The sequence below is a fragment of the Cupressus sempervirens genome, chromosome 3 (genome assembly GCF_028749045.1).
Source record: "Cupressus sempervirens isolate cs-2001-9-10 chromosome 3, ASM2874904v1, whole genome shotgun sequence".
Taxonomy (NCBI): domain Eukaryota; kingdom Viridiplantae; phylum Streptophyta; class Pinopsida; order Cupressales; family Cupressaceae; genus Cupressus; species Cupressus sempervirens.
In genome coordinates this window covers 968,828,904-968,849,657 of record NC_143120.1, presented here as the reverse complement: position 1 = coordinate 968,849,657, position 20,754 = coordinate 968,828,904, and positions in this window count along the sequence as shown.

Genomic DNA, 20,754 nt, shown 5'->3' with positions numbered 1-20,754 from the left:
GGGAAGTCAATATAAAGTGAATCAGAAACATATGAAGTCGGTTGAGTATTTGTAGAGTTTTACATTTATGTTCAAGCATAAGAGTGGAGTTACTAACAAAGTTTTTGATCTATTGAGCATAAGATGTTCTTTTCTTATTGAAATGAAGATTGAAGTTCTTGGTTTTGATGAAATGAAAGAGTTGTATGATACTAATCCTAATTTTTTTTAGGCATGGAGAGAGTGCAGAGAACCAAATCTAATAGATCACATTAGAAAGTATGATGAATATTTTATTCAAGAAGGTATGTTGTTCAAATGTATTCAATTGTGTATCCCTAGAAGTTTTGGTGGATTGGTTGGATATTTTGGAATTGATAAGACATTGAATTTGCTAAAAGAGAAGTATTATTGGCCACAGATGTATAAGGATGTTCAAAAATTTGTGAAGAGTTGTGGAGTTTTTTTGCAAAGGAATAAGTTAGAATAATAGATTATATACAACTATTTTTATTCCTTAGAAATATTGGAGTGACATCAGTATGGATTTTGTTCTTGGATTGCCTAAAATAGCAAAAGGGGTATGATTTTATATTTGTTTTTGTGGATAGATTTTCTAAAATGGCTCATTTTATACCATGTAAGAAGACATCATATGTTGAGCATGTTGTTGAACTTTTCTTCAAAGAGATTGTTATATTGTATGGATTAGCAAGAAGTATTATTTCTAACAGAGACAGTAAGTTTGTTGGTTATTTTTGGAGAACTTTGTGGAAGAAGATGGGTACTGAGTTGAAATTTAGTTCTACATTTCATGTGCAGACTAATGGATAGACAGCCTGACACAAGGAGGGTGAGAATAACTAGGGCCAAACACATAAGGCACACCTAGAAATCTAACCAACCTTGCAGAATTAACACAATAGAAGCAAATGCACAAAGAGAACAACACAAAGAGAGAGAATGAAACACTTTTATTGAGTCATCAAATAATTAGCATGCATGCCTAGTTGTAAGGCCTTCTATGTTATAGCTAGATACAAAATACATTCAAGATCCAAGATCCAACTTCAAATTCACACTTCCAGACACATATGCAAAATAGACTTGCTCAGTCCTCCCAAATCTCTACCAAAATCTTTGCCTAAATCTAAGCCTAAACACCCTATTTATGCTTGCCATAATGGCTTACAAAATATTCTAGAACATTAGAAAATAGAAAGGCCAACCCAACAATGGTGTGTACACATTCCAAGACAATATCTAATCATAAAAGTCATGATCAGAATTAACCATACAAGTCATCTCCCATTAAGAATCAAAACATAGAAAATGCATCCAAAATGTTGACACTCGGCATCAATAGGAATACTCAATAGATGAAGGATCACTCAGCACATGAATGATATCTTGATACACATTTTGGAACTCAACACACACTATAGAGTGAGATGGGATAACACGCTAACCTGAGTGTTAAAATGATGTGGGATAACTTTAACTCGGCTTTTATTGCAAAATCACTAGCACTCAGCAATTGCTACAACTCAACAATACTGCAACTCAGCAACAACTAGAAGAATGAACACAAATGAATAAGATAACACGTCAACCCAGGATGCTCTTGCATCAATAATTCATAGTGAAATTTGAATTATGGCTCCTCACATTACTCTAGGAGCCTCACCTTGAAGCCTCTATATAAAGACTCTTGTTTGCATCTTTTTGCAACTAGAAAATAAGTGATAACTAGAAGGACAACTAGAATCAAGAGAAAATGCTATAAAGATGCAAGATTATAAGAGAATGATATAGAAGATCAAGCTATTGTGGATATCAAGCATTTCTATACCATTGTGAACATCTATTTGGAGCAAGAGAGATCCAATCTTCCTTGATTCATCATTACCAATATTCAAGCATTCAAAGATACAATCATGGGATAGTAATTATGGATCATGAGTTTGGTAGGAGTACTTTAGCCTCGACGGCTTGGTATTCTTTCTTATCTTATTCAACTCTATGCACATATTTATGCTAGGGTTTCAATCTTGTAGATTAGATCTTGACATTACACATTCAATACACACACACATGCACATTCTATTATATCTAGCTATTTGTGGAGGTGGAAATCATCAAAATGGGGGTTTGACTAAGGAAAAACCCTATATATCCACCCCAAAACCCTATATTTAGATATATGCAAGTGTTGCTTTGAAGATCAGAGCACAGATTTGGATACCCTTTTCGAAAAACTTCTAAGATCCACGAATGAAATTTTCCTCAGAGTGAAAAAGGTTAAGGTCAACATTTTGGGGCATGACTGTACCCCACCAATCAGGTCAAGGCCAACCTCCCTTTAAAAAGACAAAAGATTTTTTGGTTTTTCTGTTTTGACATTTCTAGTCCGGAACAAGTTGCAATTTTTTTGGAAATTGTTCATAGGCATCAAAAAATGAGTATTTTCATATTGGTTCCATTTTGAGGTATGTAGCTTATCATATCAAATTTCAATAATGTCTATTACTTATTTCATATCAACTCTAAAACAAATGAATGAATAGTGGTGAATGTCCTACACATAGTTAAAGATCCATTTTTACACTATTCAAGCAGTTTTTGTGGACCCTTGACTGAAACAATGAGAGGGGATAGGAAAGAATTTAGGTGGATTATAGAAGTAGATAAGAGATTTAATCTATTGAAACAAATAATTACAAAGAAGCTTATTTTCATACTTCCAAATTTTAACAAGGTGTTTTAAGTACACTGTGATGCTAGTAGTACTACAATAGGAGTTGTTTTAAGCCAAGAAGGTAGACCTATTGCTTATTTCAATGAGAAGTTGAATGATGCCAAAAGAAAATATTATGTTTATGATTAGGAATTTAATTCTATAGTTTAGGCATTGAAGAAAAGGAGACACTATCTTCTTCCTATGGAGTTTGTTTTGTATACTAATCATCAGGATATGCAATATTTGAATAGTCAAGGAAAATTGAACCAAAAGCATTTGAAGTGGGTTAAGTTTTTGTAGAGTTATACATTTTTTTTGAAACACAAAAGTGGGAAGTCTAACAGAGTTGTAGATGCTCTTAGCAGAAGACAACATTTTTTAATAGAGATGCAGCTTGAGGTGGTTGGGTTCAAGGAACTCAAGAATTTGTATCTAGAGGATACTGATTTTGGTGAAACGTAGAAGGCTTGCACAAAACTTATTACACTTGACAAGATGAAGTGGTTGGATTTCATAAACCAAGATGGTATGTTATTCAAAGCAATCTAGTTGTACATTCCTAGAAGCTCAATGAGACAGAATCCCATCAAGGAGAAGCATAGTGGAGGATTGATTGGACACTTTGGGAGAGATAAGACCACTGCATTGGTTGTTGAGAACTATGATTGGCCACAACTAAAGAAAGATGTGAAGAATTTTTTATAGAGTTGCAGAGTATGTCAAATAATGAAAGGAGTGAAGCAGAATACAAGGTTTCATCAGCCATTACATGTAACAGAGAAGCTGTGGAAGGTTGTCAGCATGGATTTTGTTCTTGGATTACCAAGGACTCAGTGAGGGCATGATTCTATTTTTTTATGGTTGATAGGTTTTCAAATATGGTACATTTCATTCCTTGCAAGAAGACTAGTGATGTTGTTCATGTGGCAGAGTTGTTTTTCAAAGAAGTGGTGAGATTACATGGTCATCCATAGAGTATAGTTTTAGATCAAGACACCAAATTTGTTGGGTATTTATGGCATACATTGTAGGAGAAATTGAAGACATATTTGAAGTTTAGTTCATCACATAATCCATAGACTGATGGGCAAATAGAAGTTATGAATTGCAGTTTGTGAAATTTGTTGAGATGTTTGGTTGGAGACGAGCCAATTACCACAAGTAGAATTTGCATATAATAATTTTTTCAATAGGAGTACTAGTAAATCACCATTCTAGATTATATATGGGAGTAGTCCCAAAAATGCTTCTAAGTTGAAGTAGTTGGATAAAGGAGAGATAAGTAATGTTGTAGTAGAAGAATTTGTTGAACATTTGAAGAATATCTATGAGGAGGTGAAGAAACACATTATCAAGATGAATTTACACAGTATAAGGCTAAGGAAGACATGAAAAGGAGGTATAAGGAATTTAATATTGGAGATGATTTCATGGTTCATTTTTTAAAGGAGTGTTTTCCAGTGGGTACATGTAATAAGCTAAAAATGAAGAAGTATGGACCATGCAAGATAGTGAAAAGGAATGAATATGGAAATCCCTATGAAGTGGAATTGCCTGATAAATTGAATATTTCACTAGTATTTAATATTTTTTATTTGACAAAGTACCATGAAGGAGGTCATGGGGATGAAGTTGCAGAAGTGCAGTGGAGTATCCCAACAGCTAGTTCAGCTACAAAGAAGATTAAGGAGTTACTAGATAGTCGTGTTGGAAAAAGTACAAGGAACAAATATTATGAAGAATACCTACTTAAATAGAAAGGGAGGATAGTAGAATATTTATCATGGATAGAAAAGGAGGAGGTTAACCATCTTTTTTTTCCTCTTAATACTTCAAATGTGACAGGGTCACTTCTCAAATTACCCCGAGTGTTTGATGTAGGAGCATCATGGGTGTATGACCAATCATGCATCAGCCAAAATATTTCCTTTTAGTTGTTTCAATAAGGGTTATCTTAATGATACGAGCTCAGAATGTTGTGATTTTAGTGGTGAAGGCTCATTTTAGTTATATTAGTTTGTCAATGGAGTTTGATGGCTAGACTATATGTAAAGTTATTACAGATTTTTCGTGTGTAATTTTGGATAAAAACTTTAGGCTCAATTTTGAAGGCCTTAGAGGACCAGATGAGGCCTGAAAACTTGATAGATGGATGCTTACACTGATCCGAGCATGTAGATCATGAGCTAAGGCTTTCAATAAGTGGTTATAATAACCAATTGGAGTAATGGTTCAAGAGTTATGGTCTTCCAAAGTTTGGCTACCTGAAACTTCTAAAATAAATGTCAAAAGTATATTTAGCCTACTCTATATATATTGTTAGGGTCTTTCAGCCCTAGGTATTAAGTTTGAGTGTCTAGAACCTTCCCGGGTGACATAAAATTACCTATTTAAGAAAGGCATGAACATTGTCTAGGATAGCTCTGGGTGATAGCTCACAACTTTGTCTTGCAAATTACTATAATGAAGATGCCCATGTGGTAATTAGCATATTATAATTCTGAATTATGTAATTCCACATTTGTGGCAATAATAAGAGGCCCATATTTTGTTCTCACAATTGTTGTTGTTTCTTTATTTATGTTATGTTTTTATTGTATTAAGGGGAACACCCTTCGTCAATTAGAGAAGTGGGAGATTTTGAAATCAAGGAAGATTATGAGAAGCTATATAATGAGGGAACTTTGAAGGATGAGTTTTAGATTATGGAGAGGAAAGGGTTAACTCAAGCCCTAGAATTTATGAGAAATTTCATAATTGAATGGATCAAAGTTATTTTGAACAGATATCATGATATGAAGTATTGGTTACACAATGGACTAGTGGAGATCATGAAGAAAATGATATATAGGGTTACAGGTTATCCAACCCTAGATAAGATGAAAACCATGTGATGCTTGATTCGAGGAGAAATTGAGGTAAATATAGGAGTTGAGTGGAATGGATGAGTCTATCCATTAAAAGGATTTTTTATATACTCATAGAATTTTTAGTGAGATTCATTGCTCACAAATTCTATCAATTGAGAAAATTGAATAGTTTATCATGTATGCTCATGGACCAAGCATGGAAGATTGTGATGATAGATCATGAGTATGATCATATTGAGCTGCAAATGTTACAAATGGCAAAAAAAATATCATCAATAAGGAAGGAAAAGAATTCAATGTGTAAGTTTGGTTCCCTAATTGTTTGTATATTCTTTTATATCTAGAGGTATTTTCTTGGTATAGGTAATGTTGTATGTGTACACTCGAAAAGTGTCACACTCTAAACCCTTCTATCCAAGTGATTCCATGAGTTCAGAATGCTTGGATGTCGGCTTAGAGCTCCCTATCCATGGAGTGCAAGAAAGTATATTTGAATGTGTGAGGCATCTCAGCTAAGCCTTAGAAATGTATTTCTTACTAGTAAACCATGCAATGGGAGGTTCTCTTAGAGACAAGGTGCAAGAATTGAAATGTATACAAAGAATGCCATAAGAATGCAATGCAAATGTAGACTAAACTAGTATGCAAAATGTAGCTATGTTAACAAGAATGAGAGTATTACCAATCCAACTATTAAGCTATGTGAGATAGATTATTGCAAATAGAAGATAAACTAACATGCAACATGATTCTTAGCTAAAATTATATGGTATGAGAGAATTTAGACAAGAAATGGAAGTTCTCCATAAATGCTACCAAGAATTTGAATGATAAACTTGTAGCATAACAGTACTCAAGAGTGCGGATCCTTTGAGGGGGAAAGCTCTCTCTCTTTTAAAGTCATACATATGGTGGAGATCAAGATCAAGATGATGGAAGATCAAGGGTGGAGTTTGAAAATGAGATTGATCCATGTGCACACACAAGTCAACCAATAAACCAATAGTTGACTCTGCATATGAGACAAAAAGAGTTTTTTCCTTTAATTTGTAAAATAGAAATAATACTTTATGTGTGCATATTGAGTGGGTTTAGAAGAAAGGGGTCTTTTATTTATTTAAAAGGGGACATCTTCTTTTAATTAACTAATGAACTTAGGATATTATAGTCAAAACTATAGGTTAAAAATCAAATTAATTAATTTTTAGCAATTTGGCATAGGCAAATGATTAATTAATTTAGCCAAAATGCTAAGAAGGGGGCTTAATAGTCTAGATGACCATTTTTAGGTGATTAAATTTGCCCCTCTTTGACTAATGTGTGATCAATTTTGTAACACATTATGTCAAAGAAAATAGAAGCCAAGTAGGAAGCAATGGAGATATCTGATTCTAAAGAACTAAATGTAGAAAAAGATAGCAAATCATGAATGTACAACCTGATAGGGATAGTATTGAGAACTAGGAAAGAGACTATGTTAGAACTCAAGAAGAATTATAACACTAAGAAAATTAGATAGATCTAGAGAAAATGAAAAGATTAAACATATGCTACTAAGAAATAGATAGTTGTAGCAAGTAGTGATAAAGTATTTTTGCCGCCTCGGGATTGAAATTGAAATGAGGTAAGGGAGATTTAAAAATGAGCTAGATATGAGTAAATTAAGATATAGTAGTGTCCATAATGACAGATAGATGATAAGAACCAAAGAATGACCATAAGGAAATGATAGAATGCCCCGGTTTGACCATAGTTGACCATGAAGGATAAAGCATGAAAATTAGGTCAGATTGAGTAGAAAGGTGAATGTAGAAATAAAAATGTGAATTGAAGTAGATATGAAGTGTAGAAATGATGAAGACATGAAAAAATGAAGATGCCCCAACAAAGATTCGAATATTAGACCTCAACATAACTACATAGAAGGAGGTAGAATTTTGAAATACGATCTTGACTATTAAGATGAACTCAGATTTCAATGTCGATCCCAAAAATAGATTTAGGATGTCAAAATTAGCTAGGGGTGCAATTTTTGTAAAATTCTAAGGAGTTTGAAAAATGGGTCAAAATTAGGTCGGAAGGCTATATAAGGGGTTCAAGTGCCATTTTCAAATTATTTTGTCTTTTGTGAATTTGGAGAGCTTAGAGTGAGTTTGGGAGAGAAAATGGTGTTAGCAGGCATTCTGACCCACCAACACCATTTTGAGCATAGTCAGTTGCACAACCAACCTCCCAACTACGAGGCATCGGTAAGTTATCAAACAAATTTCATTTTAAATGCATTTATGAGCATTTTTCACACATTTTAGGGTTTGAAATAGGGAATATTGTGTGATATTTTTAAAAGTATCACATAGGTACTTTGAGAAATATCACAATATTTCGCATTAAAAAATATGTCATGCCCTTTGTAAAATTTTGTCGTATGAACTATACCCAAGTGTTGCATGAGCCGATGTGAAATATCGCTCAAGCAAAAAGTATCACCATAGTATTATAAAAAGTATCATGTGATACCTAGATAGAAAAAAGTATCACCTACATATAGGAAAAAGTATCGCACAACCTAATTTTTGTGTTTTTTAGTTGAATTTTGAAGGTTTAAGCATTGTTTTGTGATGTTACTGATGTTGTTTTATCATTGTTTTATAGATGGTGTTCCCAGCATTGCTTATTAGGGCTCCCAAAGTGGTGGGGTTGCATGTCTTAGATCATCTTACTGATGACAAGAAGGCTACCATATTGGGTATGGGGCTAAAGTGGGTCACATGAATGCCCCACATATGGGCAAACAATGGGTTGTAGACTGTGTTAGTCAAGTGATAGCATAGCGAGAATAATACCTTTCACTTGCCTAGTCAAGAGGCAACGATCACTTTGGAGGATGTATATCATATCCTTCGAGTACCATGTTAAGGTGATCCAGTGAGTTCTATGTTCAATTGTTCTTTTGCAATTTTAGATTTTGATATCCATGTGAGGTATACTGATGAAAGGTTTGTTATATGTGATAGGTTTATTGATCAACCCTGACAGAGGGGAGAGAAGTGGTGCAAGAGATGTTTCATGATTTCACCATTTTATACTACCATTTGAGTTGGGAGCGGTTTATATATGATGTTAGGATTAAACCACAAACAAAAATAACAATTACATGCAAATATAACCAATAACTAAAAATAATAGATCACACAGAAAAGAACACAAGACACCAAGATTTAACTTGGTTCACCCAATCCTTGGGCTACGTCCATGAAATAGAAAGTCCAATATTATTATGATCCAATGATTACAACTTGATTACAATCTGTAATCCCTTACAGCTCAATACCATCGCAAGAACCAATTTCACATCATAACTATAAAACAATCCCTAACCCTAAGCTCTTTTATACAAGTACTTTTACCGCTTTAGGGTTTTAATTAATAATTACATGTCACCCCAAAATTTTGATAAAATAGGGCCCCAAAAAATTTATGAAGTATGTACAATACTTTCTTGATTAGTCACCATAATCTAACAATCTCCCACTTGGGGAATGATCAAGCTCCACACTAAACAACAATCTCCCACTTGGAGACTGATCATGTAGCTATGCCACTACTCCATGAAGCTCCCACTGGATCAAACCACCCTGGACTCTGCTATTCTTTTATTCATGTTCAGTCTAGAACACCAATCAAAGCTGAAGAGGAGTTCAGCTTCTCCCTCATTACTACCTTTGTCAACATATCTATTGGATTGTCATTTATATTTATCTTTTCTAGCTTTAACTGTCCATCCTCCAAAACTAATCAGATGAAATGGTACCACAACTGTATGTGTTTGGTCTTTGAATGCAGAGCTGAATTCTTTGCAAGATGAATGGCACTTTGACTATCTGTAAACAAATAAATATCCTTCTGAGGGTGTCCCAATTCTTCCAAGAATAAATGAAGCCATATCATCTTCTTGGTTGCCTTTGTAGTAGCTATATACTTTGCCTCTGTAATGGATTAAGCATTAACGTTTTGTAACCTACAAACCCAGCTCACAGATACCCCACCAACAGTAAAGAAATAATTTGTAATACCCTGTCTGGTATCAATATCCCTTGTCAAATTTGAGTCAACATAGCCCTTTAAATTAGTAGTAGAGCCCCCAAAGTGTAAAAACTTATTAGATGTTCCTCTCAAATATCTGAGAATCCATTTGATGGCATTCCAATGCTCAATTCCTAGATGACTCATATACATGCTAATGACTCCCACTACATGTGCAATATTTGGCCTAGTACATACCATAGCATACATCAAGCTTCCTATAGTTGAAGCATAGGGTACCTTGGACATCTTATCCTCCTCTTCTTGTGTCTTAGGACACACCTCCTTAGTCAACTTCAAATGATCAGGTAAAGGTGTGCTGACAGCTTTAGCATTCTCCATAGAGAAACATTGCAACACCTTCTCCACATAATCAACCTAAGATAGCATGAATGTTTTGTTCTTCCTATCTCTACAAATCTTCATACAAAGGATTTGTTTTTCTACCCTCAAATCTTTCATAGAAAATGCATGTGCTAATTGGTGTTTCATCCCCTTAATGTGATCCATGTTAGACCCAGCTACAAGCATATCATCAACATATAAACATAAAATAATGTAGCTGTCATCATCCAACCTCTCAAAATAAACACAATGATCTGAACGACACCTATTGTATCCATGCTCATGCATAAAATTGTCAAATTTCAGATACCATTGCCGAGGTGCTTGTCTCAAGCCATATAAAATTGTCTTCAATTTGCACACTAAGTTCTCCTTACCTTTGACCACAAATCCCTGTGGCTAAGCCATATATATCTCTTCATACAAATCACCATGAAGGAAGGTTTTTTTAACATCAAGCTACTCTAAATGCAAATCTTCAGTAGCCACAAGAACAGTATGGATAGAAGTCATCTTAACAACAGAAGAAAATATCTCATCAAAATCAATGTCCTTTTTCTGTGCAAATCCTTTCACAACTAACCTAGCTTTAAATCTTTTCTTACCTCCATCCTCTTCTTTTAACCTATAAACCCACTTATTCTATAAAGCCTTTTTACCTGCAGGCAATTTGCATAAATCCCAAGTCTTATTTTTTAGCAAAGAGTCCATTTCTTCTTTCATTGGAGACTCCCACTAAATCTTAGTATCCACCTACACAGCTTCATCATAACATTCAAGTTTACCAATATCTATTAATAAAATAGAATACAAAGAGGGAGAAAATCTTTCTGGAGGTCTAATTTGCCTTGTTGACCATCTAACATTCATCGGTGTGTGTGGTATTTTTTGTTGTGGTTGTTGCACATCATGAGGAATGGCTAGAACATCAACTTGTGGAGTATCATCTAGCACTACATAATCATCTTCTTTCTTCTCATGTTGCTGCAATAGATCTTTGTACAACACTTTCTCATTGAATATGACATCCTTGCTTCTTACAATTTTATGATTTTCAAAATCCCAAAGCCTATAACCAAATTCATTAATGTCATATCCAACAAATACACATTTCTTTGACTTAGCTTCCAACTTGGTTCTATTTTTAGAATCTATGTGAGCAAATGCTTCATAGCCAAAGGTTTTGAGAAAAGAATAACTCACCTTCTTACTAGTCCATGCTTCCTCTGGAATACCACAACCCAAAGGAGTAGAGGGACCTCTATTAATCAAATATATAGTATTATTGATAGCCTCTACCCACATGTGTAAGGGCAACCCAACATGCAACCCCATGCTCCTTGCACACTCCATTATAATCATGTTCATGCGTTTAGCCACTCCATTTTCCTGTGGAGTACTTGGAATAGTTTTTTATCTATGAATACCATTAGTGGAGCAATAATCTTCAAATTTACAACTAGAATACTCACCACCATTATTAGACCTGAGACATTTTAATTTCTTACTAGTCTCATTTTCAACCAAGCATTTCCATTTCTTAAAAGTTTGAAATACATCAGATTTCTATCTAAAGAAATAAACCCATATTTTTCTAGTTGTTTCATTAATAAATGTAACATAATAATGAGAGCCACCAAGGGAATATACCTAAGCTGATCCCCATACATCGGTATGCACAAGCTCTAATTTCTCCTTTTTTGTTTTCCTTCCCAGACTTTACAAAACTCACTCTCTTTTGTTTTCCATACACACAACTTTCACAAAAATCTATATTAACACACTTTAGACAAGGTAAAACTTTCTTTGAATGAAGTATTTTTGTACCTTTCTCACTCATGTGCCTAAGTTTGTTGTGCCACAATGCTATATCAGAATCTATAGCAACTATTTGTTCTCCCTACTTAATTGCAGCAATTGTTCCTGAACATTCATTTTTTTCTAAAACAATTAAAGTAGAAGGAACAATATGACCTGTACAAAGATATAAGGTGCCTACTTTCACACCTTTTGCTACTACAAGGGAACCTTTTGAAACCTTCCAATTTTTATCATTAAAAGTAACTACACAACCCTCATCACCTAGTTGCCCTACTAAAATTAAATTCCTACTCATCCTTGGAACATGTCTTACCTCATGTAGTAGCCAATGATTCCCATTCTACAACTTAATCTTAATTTTTCCCTTTCCAACAATCTAACAGGGTTCATTATCCCCCAAATAAACAAGCCCGAAATCCCCTTGGACATGCTCAATGAAATAACCTCTATGAGGTGTAGCATGAAATGAAGCACCAGAATCTAAAACCCATGAATCATCAACACTTTCTAAAGATAGAAGCAAAGCATCCTCTTCAGATTTGTTACTTACCACATTTGCCTCCTTGTCTCCATCTAGTTTATCTCCTTCATTTTTCTTTCAATTCCAGCAATCTTTCTTTTTATGCCCTAGTTTCCCACAGTACTAACAGACGTTCAATCCTCTCAATTGAGAGCTCCTCCCCTTTGACTTTCCTCTTGATTTCCCATGATTTTTGGAATTACTTCCTCTTTCAGTCATTCTGCCCATGCTTTGTGCATTCAAAGCACTTCCTAATGTAGATCCATCTGAGGTTTTCCTACGAGTTTCCTCACTCAAAACAACACCGATCACATCATCATATTTTAGGGTACTAGATCCAAGAATAGAATTACTCATAGCCATTAGCAAGCCATTCTAGCTTTTAGGCAAAGAACACAAAATCAAGAGAGCCCTAATTTCCTCCTCAAAATTGATACCCACAAAAGATAACTGACTAGTAATAGTATTAAACTCATTTAACTGATCAATAATAGATCCACCTTCTGCCATTTTCATATTAAATAAATACTTCATGAGAAATACCTTGTTTGAAGCAAAGGGCTTTTCATACAGTATCGCTAGGGTTTTCATCAACTCTGTTGTCTTTGCTTTTGTAATCTTAAATACCACTAATGGTGTCAGGCATAATCACATGCTTCCGAGTGCCATTCTATCCAAAAGATCTTATTCATCATTTGACATAGATCCCTAATTGTTGGCTTTGCCTTCCAATAGCTTCCATAAATCCTTCTGATAAAGATAGTAATCCATTTGCATCTTCCATAATTGGAAGTTCTACCCATTAAACCTATCAACCCTCAACTTACCCTTGTTTTCCATCGCTCCCACTCAATCGTGAGACTTTCACTCAATCATGAGACTTTCTTGCAGAGGATAATTGAAAAAACAACCTCGTTTTAATAACACTTGTAAGATTAAACCACGGATAGAAATAAAAATTACATGCAAATATAACCAATAACAAAAAATAATAGATCACATAGAAAAGAACACAAGACACCAAAATTTAATGTGGTTCACCCAATCCCTGGGCTACGTCCACCAAAAAGCAAGTCTGATATTATTACGATCCAGTGATTACAACCTAATTACAATCTGTAATCCCTTACAGCTCAATACCACTGCAAGAACCAATTTCACATCACAACTATAAAACAATCCCTAACCCTAAGCTCTTTTATACAAGTATTTTTACCGCTTTAGGGTTATAATTAATAATTATATGTCGGCCCAAAATCCTAATAAAATAGGGCCCAAAAAAAATTTTGCCCCAAAGAATTTATGAAGTATGTATAGTACTTTCTTGATCAGTCACCACAATCTAACATATGAGTATGGTGATAAGTACTCACTACAACACTTGATTTTTTTTCTAGTTGCTCAAGCTCTGGTTACTAACATGGGCCAAAAGGGCTTCCCACTAGGATGGGACAGGTTAGTGGTGGACTTGATTGGGTAACCATGGAGGATGGCATGGGGGGTGGTGATCCTTGTAGATATGTATCATGAGCTGCATGAGATCATATATCATGGAGGACACTCTTGGACATTCAGAGTAGTACTAGATCATATGCGAGCATTGAAACACATTCCTATGATCCCACCATAGGTGTAGCCACAAGAGCATAGCCAACTTTACATATTTAGATATAGATATTTTGTACAATAGGCACATAGTAGAGATTTGGCATATCATAATATGTGTTAGATGAGCTCACATCCTTTATATAGCATCCATATCGACAATGCCATAGATGGTCTGACTCCTAGGAGCTAAAGTATATGTGTTATAATCAACCCCTAGTTGGTAGGTATGTAGAAATCATTGAGCAATTTGTGATCAGCTAAGTATGGCAGTAGTTTGCAGAGTTACGGGTGGTTTCAGTGGAGATGACCACCTATGTGTGGTTCCATGGAGAGGAGGCATAGATTTGACTTCCCATTCTAGACTATCACATAACCCTCTAAGAGATAGTAGCATTAGTGCGAGAGCCTTGGGATTATATGCAAGTGTTGTTCTAGCATATCTCTATGATAGGTAGAGACATCCTTTCCCATAGTTTACTCAACAAGATACCCCACTCATAGCAGTAGGAAAGGGGAGAGATGGGGGAGATGGTGGTAGAGGTAGAGGCAAAGGTATACGGATGGAGTTTGGGGGCAGTTACCAAGCTAGGATGAGGTGAATGTGGGCCCAGGCCATGAGGGATGAGGAGGAGGAGGAAGAGGGGTAGCCACTAAGATGGAAGAGAGTGGAGAAAATGGAGATGCATGCAGAGCAGCTGATCAGAGGTGGGGATAATTGATATGCTAGGCTACAAGCTATGGAGGCCAAGTTGTAGGCAATGTAGGTATCTATCACAAACTAAGATCAGCAGCTCATAGATTCCCAGGCAAGAGTGGATGAGCTCCGCAACTAGAGAGATGTTTCTAGGTGGGAGGCAATGCATCATGGTGCATGAGATGCATACTATTATGCCACCTATAGGGGTGTGGTGTTGCTAGGGCAGGGACTCCTTGACTACTCAAAGTGGGCCAATAGATTGGAGGGTGTGATACAGTCATCGGATAGTAGACAAGCTCCTCCACCAAGACCACCACCAGCTGCAAAGGAAGTGATTCATTCTTAGGTATAAGTTGATGGATCATGACATTTTTTATTGTACCCCATGTATTTTGAGACATATATCCATATTTTAGATCTCACATTGTATATGTATAGTGACACATTGTGATATATATGAGTTACTAAATTTGATTGAGAGTTTTATGTACTTGTCTCATTTTGATGGATGTTTCAACACTTTAAGTTTCCATGTGATGTTTTAGTGTCCTACTCATGTATGTGTTGTTTTTATGCTCATGTTGATATGCTCATGGATCTATCTCATGTATGATGTTTAGCTCTCATGTGTATGATGTAGACTTATGTTTTCATAAAATGTAACACTTGGATAAATTAGATGTGATGTTTAGATTAACCCCTTGTGATGAAAAGATAGAAAAAGAGGTGAAGAAAAAGATAAAGAAGATGAAAAGAAATGATTAAGGTGAAAGCAAAGAAGGTATGAAAGCAGTTAGCTAACATGTCTGAAAAGGAGGAAGAGAGAGCTATCCCCACATGCAGAAATGCAAGACTAAGCTAGAAAATGAACCTAAAATGCAAACTAATATACAAAGTGGTTTATCAAAAAGAAATGCATAACATTTAAACTCTAATTTCATTATTGATCATTAATTAGGAACATCATGAGATCATACAACCATCACTAGTGTAATTATGAGGATATGAATATGATCAATATTAGATAGGAATGTGAAATTCGATCTAAGCATCAAAGACATGTAAGTCAAGATGGATACATGATTAGATTCCCTAAGTTTAATATAGCAAGATTACACTTGCATCAAGGCATAGGCACTAGGATAACCCCTAAGTACAGTCTTATGAAAATAGTCAAGGATGGTACGTTTGTGAGTCAAAGTGTCAAATAGGACAAGCATGAATTCTTTAATCAATGTAGATGAACAAAGTATACCCACAAGTAGCAAGCAAGAAAATATTCTGCATGCTCCCAGTCTTCTAGTTCATGACATCCTCGAAAGATTATTAGGGAGGGAACATATAGAAAATAAATCATCATTGGCAGTAGACAAAATAGATAAAGTTCATCATAGCTTAGCCAGTTTAAATATTTAAGTGTGTGTGTGTAAGTCACTTGACCATTTCTTGAAGACTTGATTTTGATAGTGAGAAATATTGTGACATCCAAGATTATAGGTAAACTATTGGAAAAGTGTTGAGAAACACTTGTTATCAAAGGAGGTAGCTAGCGTTGAGAAAATTATTTTGTGAGTTGCCAAAGAAACCCTAATGCAAAAAGATACCTCAGTAGGCTAAGTGTTTGTGGCCCCAAGACGAGGATAAGAAATAATTCCAATCTAGGAAATGGATTGCAAAGTGAGTGATTGAGACTAATAGACATAGGTGCAAGGGTCTCAAGTAGAGGCTATTTCTAGGTTTTCACCACTTGGCAAATTTTTCCAGGAATTTTTCAAAAGAAATTGTATTTTTTGAATTTTTTTTTTTTTGGTGATACATCAAAGTGCCTGTTGCTAGATTTTCACTAAGATGATCATTTTTTCAAGACATTTTCTAATTTTTAGGATTTTTTTAGGATCAATAATTCTATTCAAAAGAACTAAGCCATTATCCTCTAAGTATAAAACTTCTTCAAATGTAGGATATTAATAGGCTTCATGAGGGTGAACTTTCTTGTTATAGTGACTAGACATGCACTTCTAATAAGCCCTCTTTTGATCGCAAGTAGCCTTGTGATGTTCATCAAGAGTTTCTAGTTCCTTTACTTGCATAGCCCTATGGTCTTCATCAGTTATCAACCCATGTAAGGAGACTTGCAATGAGAGGATCTCAACTTCTAAGGGGAGGACAGCCTTAGAACCATAGACTAAATAAAAAGGCATGGCCCTGTTAGGAGTATGGATGGTAGTTATGTAGGCCCATAGCATCGGATTGATCTGTAAGTGTCAATCCTTCCCAGATTTGTGAACCATTCAATGCAAGATTTTTAGCAATTTTTTGTTGGAGGCCTTAGCTTGGTCATTCCCTTGAGGGTAGTAGATGGAGGACAAGTTTTGTTTAATTCTAAATGTCTTGCATAGTTTTTTGAGGTCCTTATTCTCAAATTGTCCTTCATTATCAATAACAATGGAAGAAGGAATATCATAATGACAAATGATGTGGTTTAGTATAAACAGGGCAACATGTTTTCCTATAGAAGAAGATAGTAGCATAGCCTCAACCCATTTGGTAAAATACTCAGTCGTTGTGATGATGAACTTGTGGCCACACGATGAACTTGGATGATTTTTTCCTACCAAGTCAAAGGCCCATTGTTGAAATGGCCAATATGTCATAGAGGGAATCAACTCACAACTAGGAGCATGAATCATATTACCATGAAGTTGACATTTCTTACAAGACTTAGCATAACAAACCATGTCAACTTGCACGGTTGGCCAATAATAACCCACCCTAATAAATTTTTGAGGAAGTGCAAGGCCATTGGAATGTGCCCGCAAATGTCATCGTCGACTTCAACTAGTATTTTTTTGGACTCTTCTACCTCTAAAAACCTAAGAAATGTTATGTCTATATTTTTCCTATACAAGTCACCAGATACCAAAGTGTAATGTGAAGCATTGTAGAGGAGTTAGCATTTTTGGTTTTGCATGAGGGTTTCAGGAATACCCTAATCATGTAGGTAAGAGATGATAGTAGCATAGTGGTAGGAATCATGACCTACAACGATCTAGATCACATGGTTATCTAAGAAATCATAGGCAAGATGATGTGGTTCTTCCACCAGCAACTCAAATCATGATTCATGTTCTTGTGACTAGACGATAGATGCTAGAGTTGCCATAGCATCAACAACCTTGTTTTCTACCCTAGGAATTTGCTAGAATGTCACAAAAGTGAAATAGTTCCTTAAAGCATCAATCAACTTCTTGTAGGGTATCAAATTGTTATCCTTTATTTGATATTCATTGTTCACTTGATTTGTAACAAGTTGGGAATCTCCATAGATGTGCACTTCAATGATTCTCCATTCAAGAGTCATTTTGATCCCATTTGTTAATGCCTCATATTCTGCAATGTTGCTTGTGCAAGGGAATAAGAGCTTGTAGGATTTGGGGATTGTATAACCATGAGGGGAAATAAAAAAGATACCTACTCCAGCCCCATTCTGATAGGATTAACCCATAGACAAAAATAACAATTACATGCAAATATAAACGATATCGAAAAATATTGAATCACACAGAAGAGAACACAAGACACCAAGATTTAACATGGTTCACCCAATCCCTGGGATACATCCACCAAAAGAAAAGTCCAATATGATTACAATCCAGTGATTTCAACCTTATTACAATCTGTAATCCCTTATAGCTCAATATTGTCACAAGAAGCAATTTTTCATTACACCTTATGAAACAATCCCTAACCCTAAGCCCTTTTATACAACTATTTTTCCACTTTAGGGTTAAAAATTAGTACAACATGTCAATGATAAAATGTTGATAAAATAGCCCCAAAAAAAATTTCCCCAACCTGGCCTAGCCACGAAATCCACTAAGAAATTATGGAGTATGTACAGTACTTCCCTGATCAATCACCACAATCTAACAATGTCCCAATTGGGGACTGATCGAGCTCCACACCAAACAATAATCTCCCACTTGGAGACTAATCCTATAGCTATGTTGCTACTCCATGAGGCTCCCATTGGATCAAGCCACCCTAGAATTAGTTGTTCAATTATTATGTTCATTCTAGAAGACCAACCAAAGTTGAAGAGGAGTTTAGCTTCTCCCTTTTCACTACCTTTGTAAGAATATTTGTTGGATTGTCATATGTATGTATCTTTTCTAGCTTTAACTATCCACCATCCAAAATTGATCGAATGAAATGGTACTACAATTGAATGTGTTTTGTCTTTGAATGCAAAGTTGAATTCTTTGCAAGATGAATGGCACTCTAACTATCTATAAACAAATAAGTATCCTTCTAAGGGTGTCCCAATTCTTCTAGGAAGAACTAAATCCATATCATCTCCTTGGTTGCCTCTAAAGTAGCAACATACTTTGCCTCTATAGTAGATAAATCATTCACCTTCTATAACCTAGAAATCCAGCTCATTGCTACCCCACTAACAGTAAATACATAACCTATAGTACTCCACTTGGTATCAATATCCCTTGCCAAATCTAAGTCAACATATCCCTATAAATGAATAGTAGAGCCCACAAAGTGTAAACACTTACTAGATGTCCCTCTCAAATATCTAAAATCCATTTTACTTCAATCCAATGCTTAATTCTTGGATGACTCATATACCTACTAACGACTCCCACTGCATGTACAATATCTAGCCTTGTACATACCATACCATATATCAAGCTTCCTAGAGCTGAAGCATAAGGTACCTTAGACATCTTATCCTTCTCTTCTTGTGTCTTGGGACACATATCCTTAGTCAACTTCAAATGACTAGGTAAAGGTACATTGCAACACCTTCGTAATATAATCAACCTAAGATAATGTCAATTTCCTATTCTTTCAATCTCCACAAATCTTCATACTAAGGATTTATTTTTCTGCCCCCAAATCCTTCATAGAAAATGCATGTGCTAACATGTGTTTCAACCCCTTAATGTGATCCATGTTAGACCCAGCTACAAGCATATCATCAACATATAAACATAAAATAATGTAGTTGTCATCATCCAACCTCTTAAAGTAAATACAATCATTTGAATGACACCTACTATATCCAAGTTCATGCATAAAATTATCAAATTTTAGATACTATTATCGAGGTGCTTGCTTCAAGCCATATAAACTTTTCTTCAATCTGCACACTAAGTTCTCCTTACCTTTGATCTCATATCCCTGTGGCTATTCCATTTATATCTCTTCATCCAAATCACCATGAAGGAAGGTTTTTTAACATCAAGCTACTCCAAATGCAAATCTTCAGTAGCCACAATACTTAAAACGGTATGAATAGAAGACATTTTTACAATAAGAGAGAATATCTCATCAAAATCTATGCCTTTTTTTGTTTTAAATCCTTTTGAAAGTAACTTGGCTTTAAATATTTTCTTACCTCCATCCTCTTCTTTCAATTTGTAAACCCATTTATTTTGTAAATCCCTTTTACTTGTAGGCAACTTGCATAAATTTCAAGTATTATTTTTCAGCAAGGAGTCCATTTTGTCTTTCATTGTAGACTCCAACTGAATCTTAGTATCCACCTACACAAGTTCATCATAACATTTAGGTTCACCAGCATCTGTTAGTAAAATAGAGTACAAAGAAGGAGAAAAAAAAATTGGAGGTCTACTTAGCCTTGTTGACCATATAACATTCACTGGTGCATGTGGTATTTTTTGTTGCAGTTGTTACAGGTCATGAGGAATGACTATAACATCACCTTTTGGAGTATCATCTAGCACATATAATCATCTTCTTTCTTCTGATGTTGTTGCAACATATCTTTGTACAACACTTTCTCATTGAATATAACATCCCTACTTCTTACAATTTTATGATTTTCAAAATCCCAAAGCCTATAACCAAATTTACCAATGCCATATCCAAAAAATACATATTTCTTTGACTTGGTTTTCATCTTGGTTCTATTTTTAGAATCTATATGAGAAAATTCTTCACAATTGAAGATTTTGACAAAAAGAATAACTCACCTTCTTACCAATCCATACTTCCTTTGGGATACCACAACCCAAAGGAGTAGAGGGACCTCTATTAATTAGATATCTAGCAG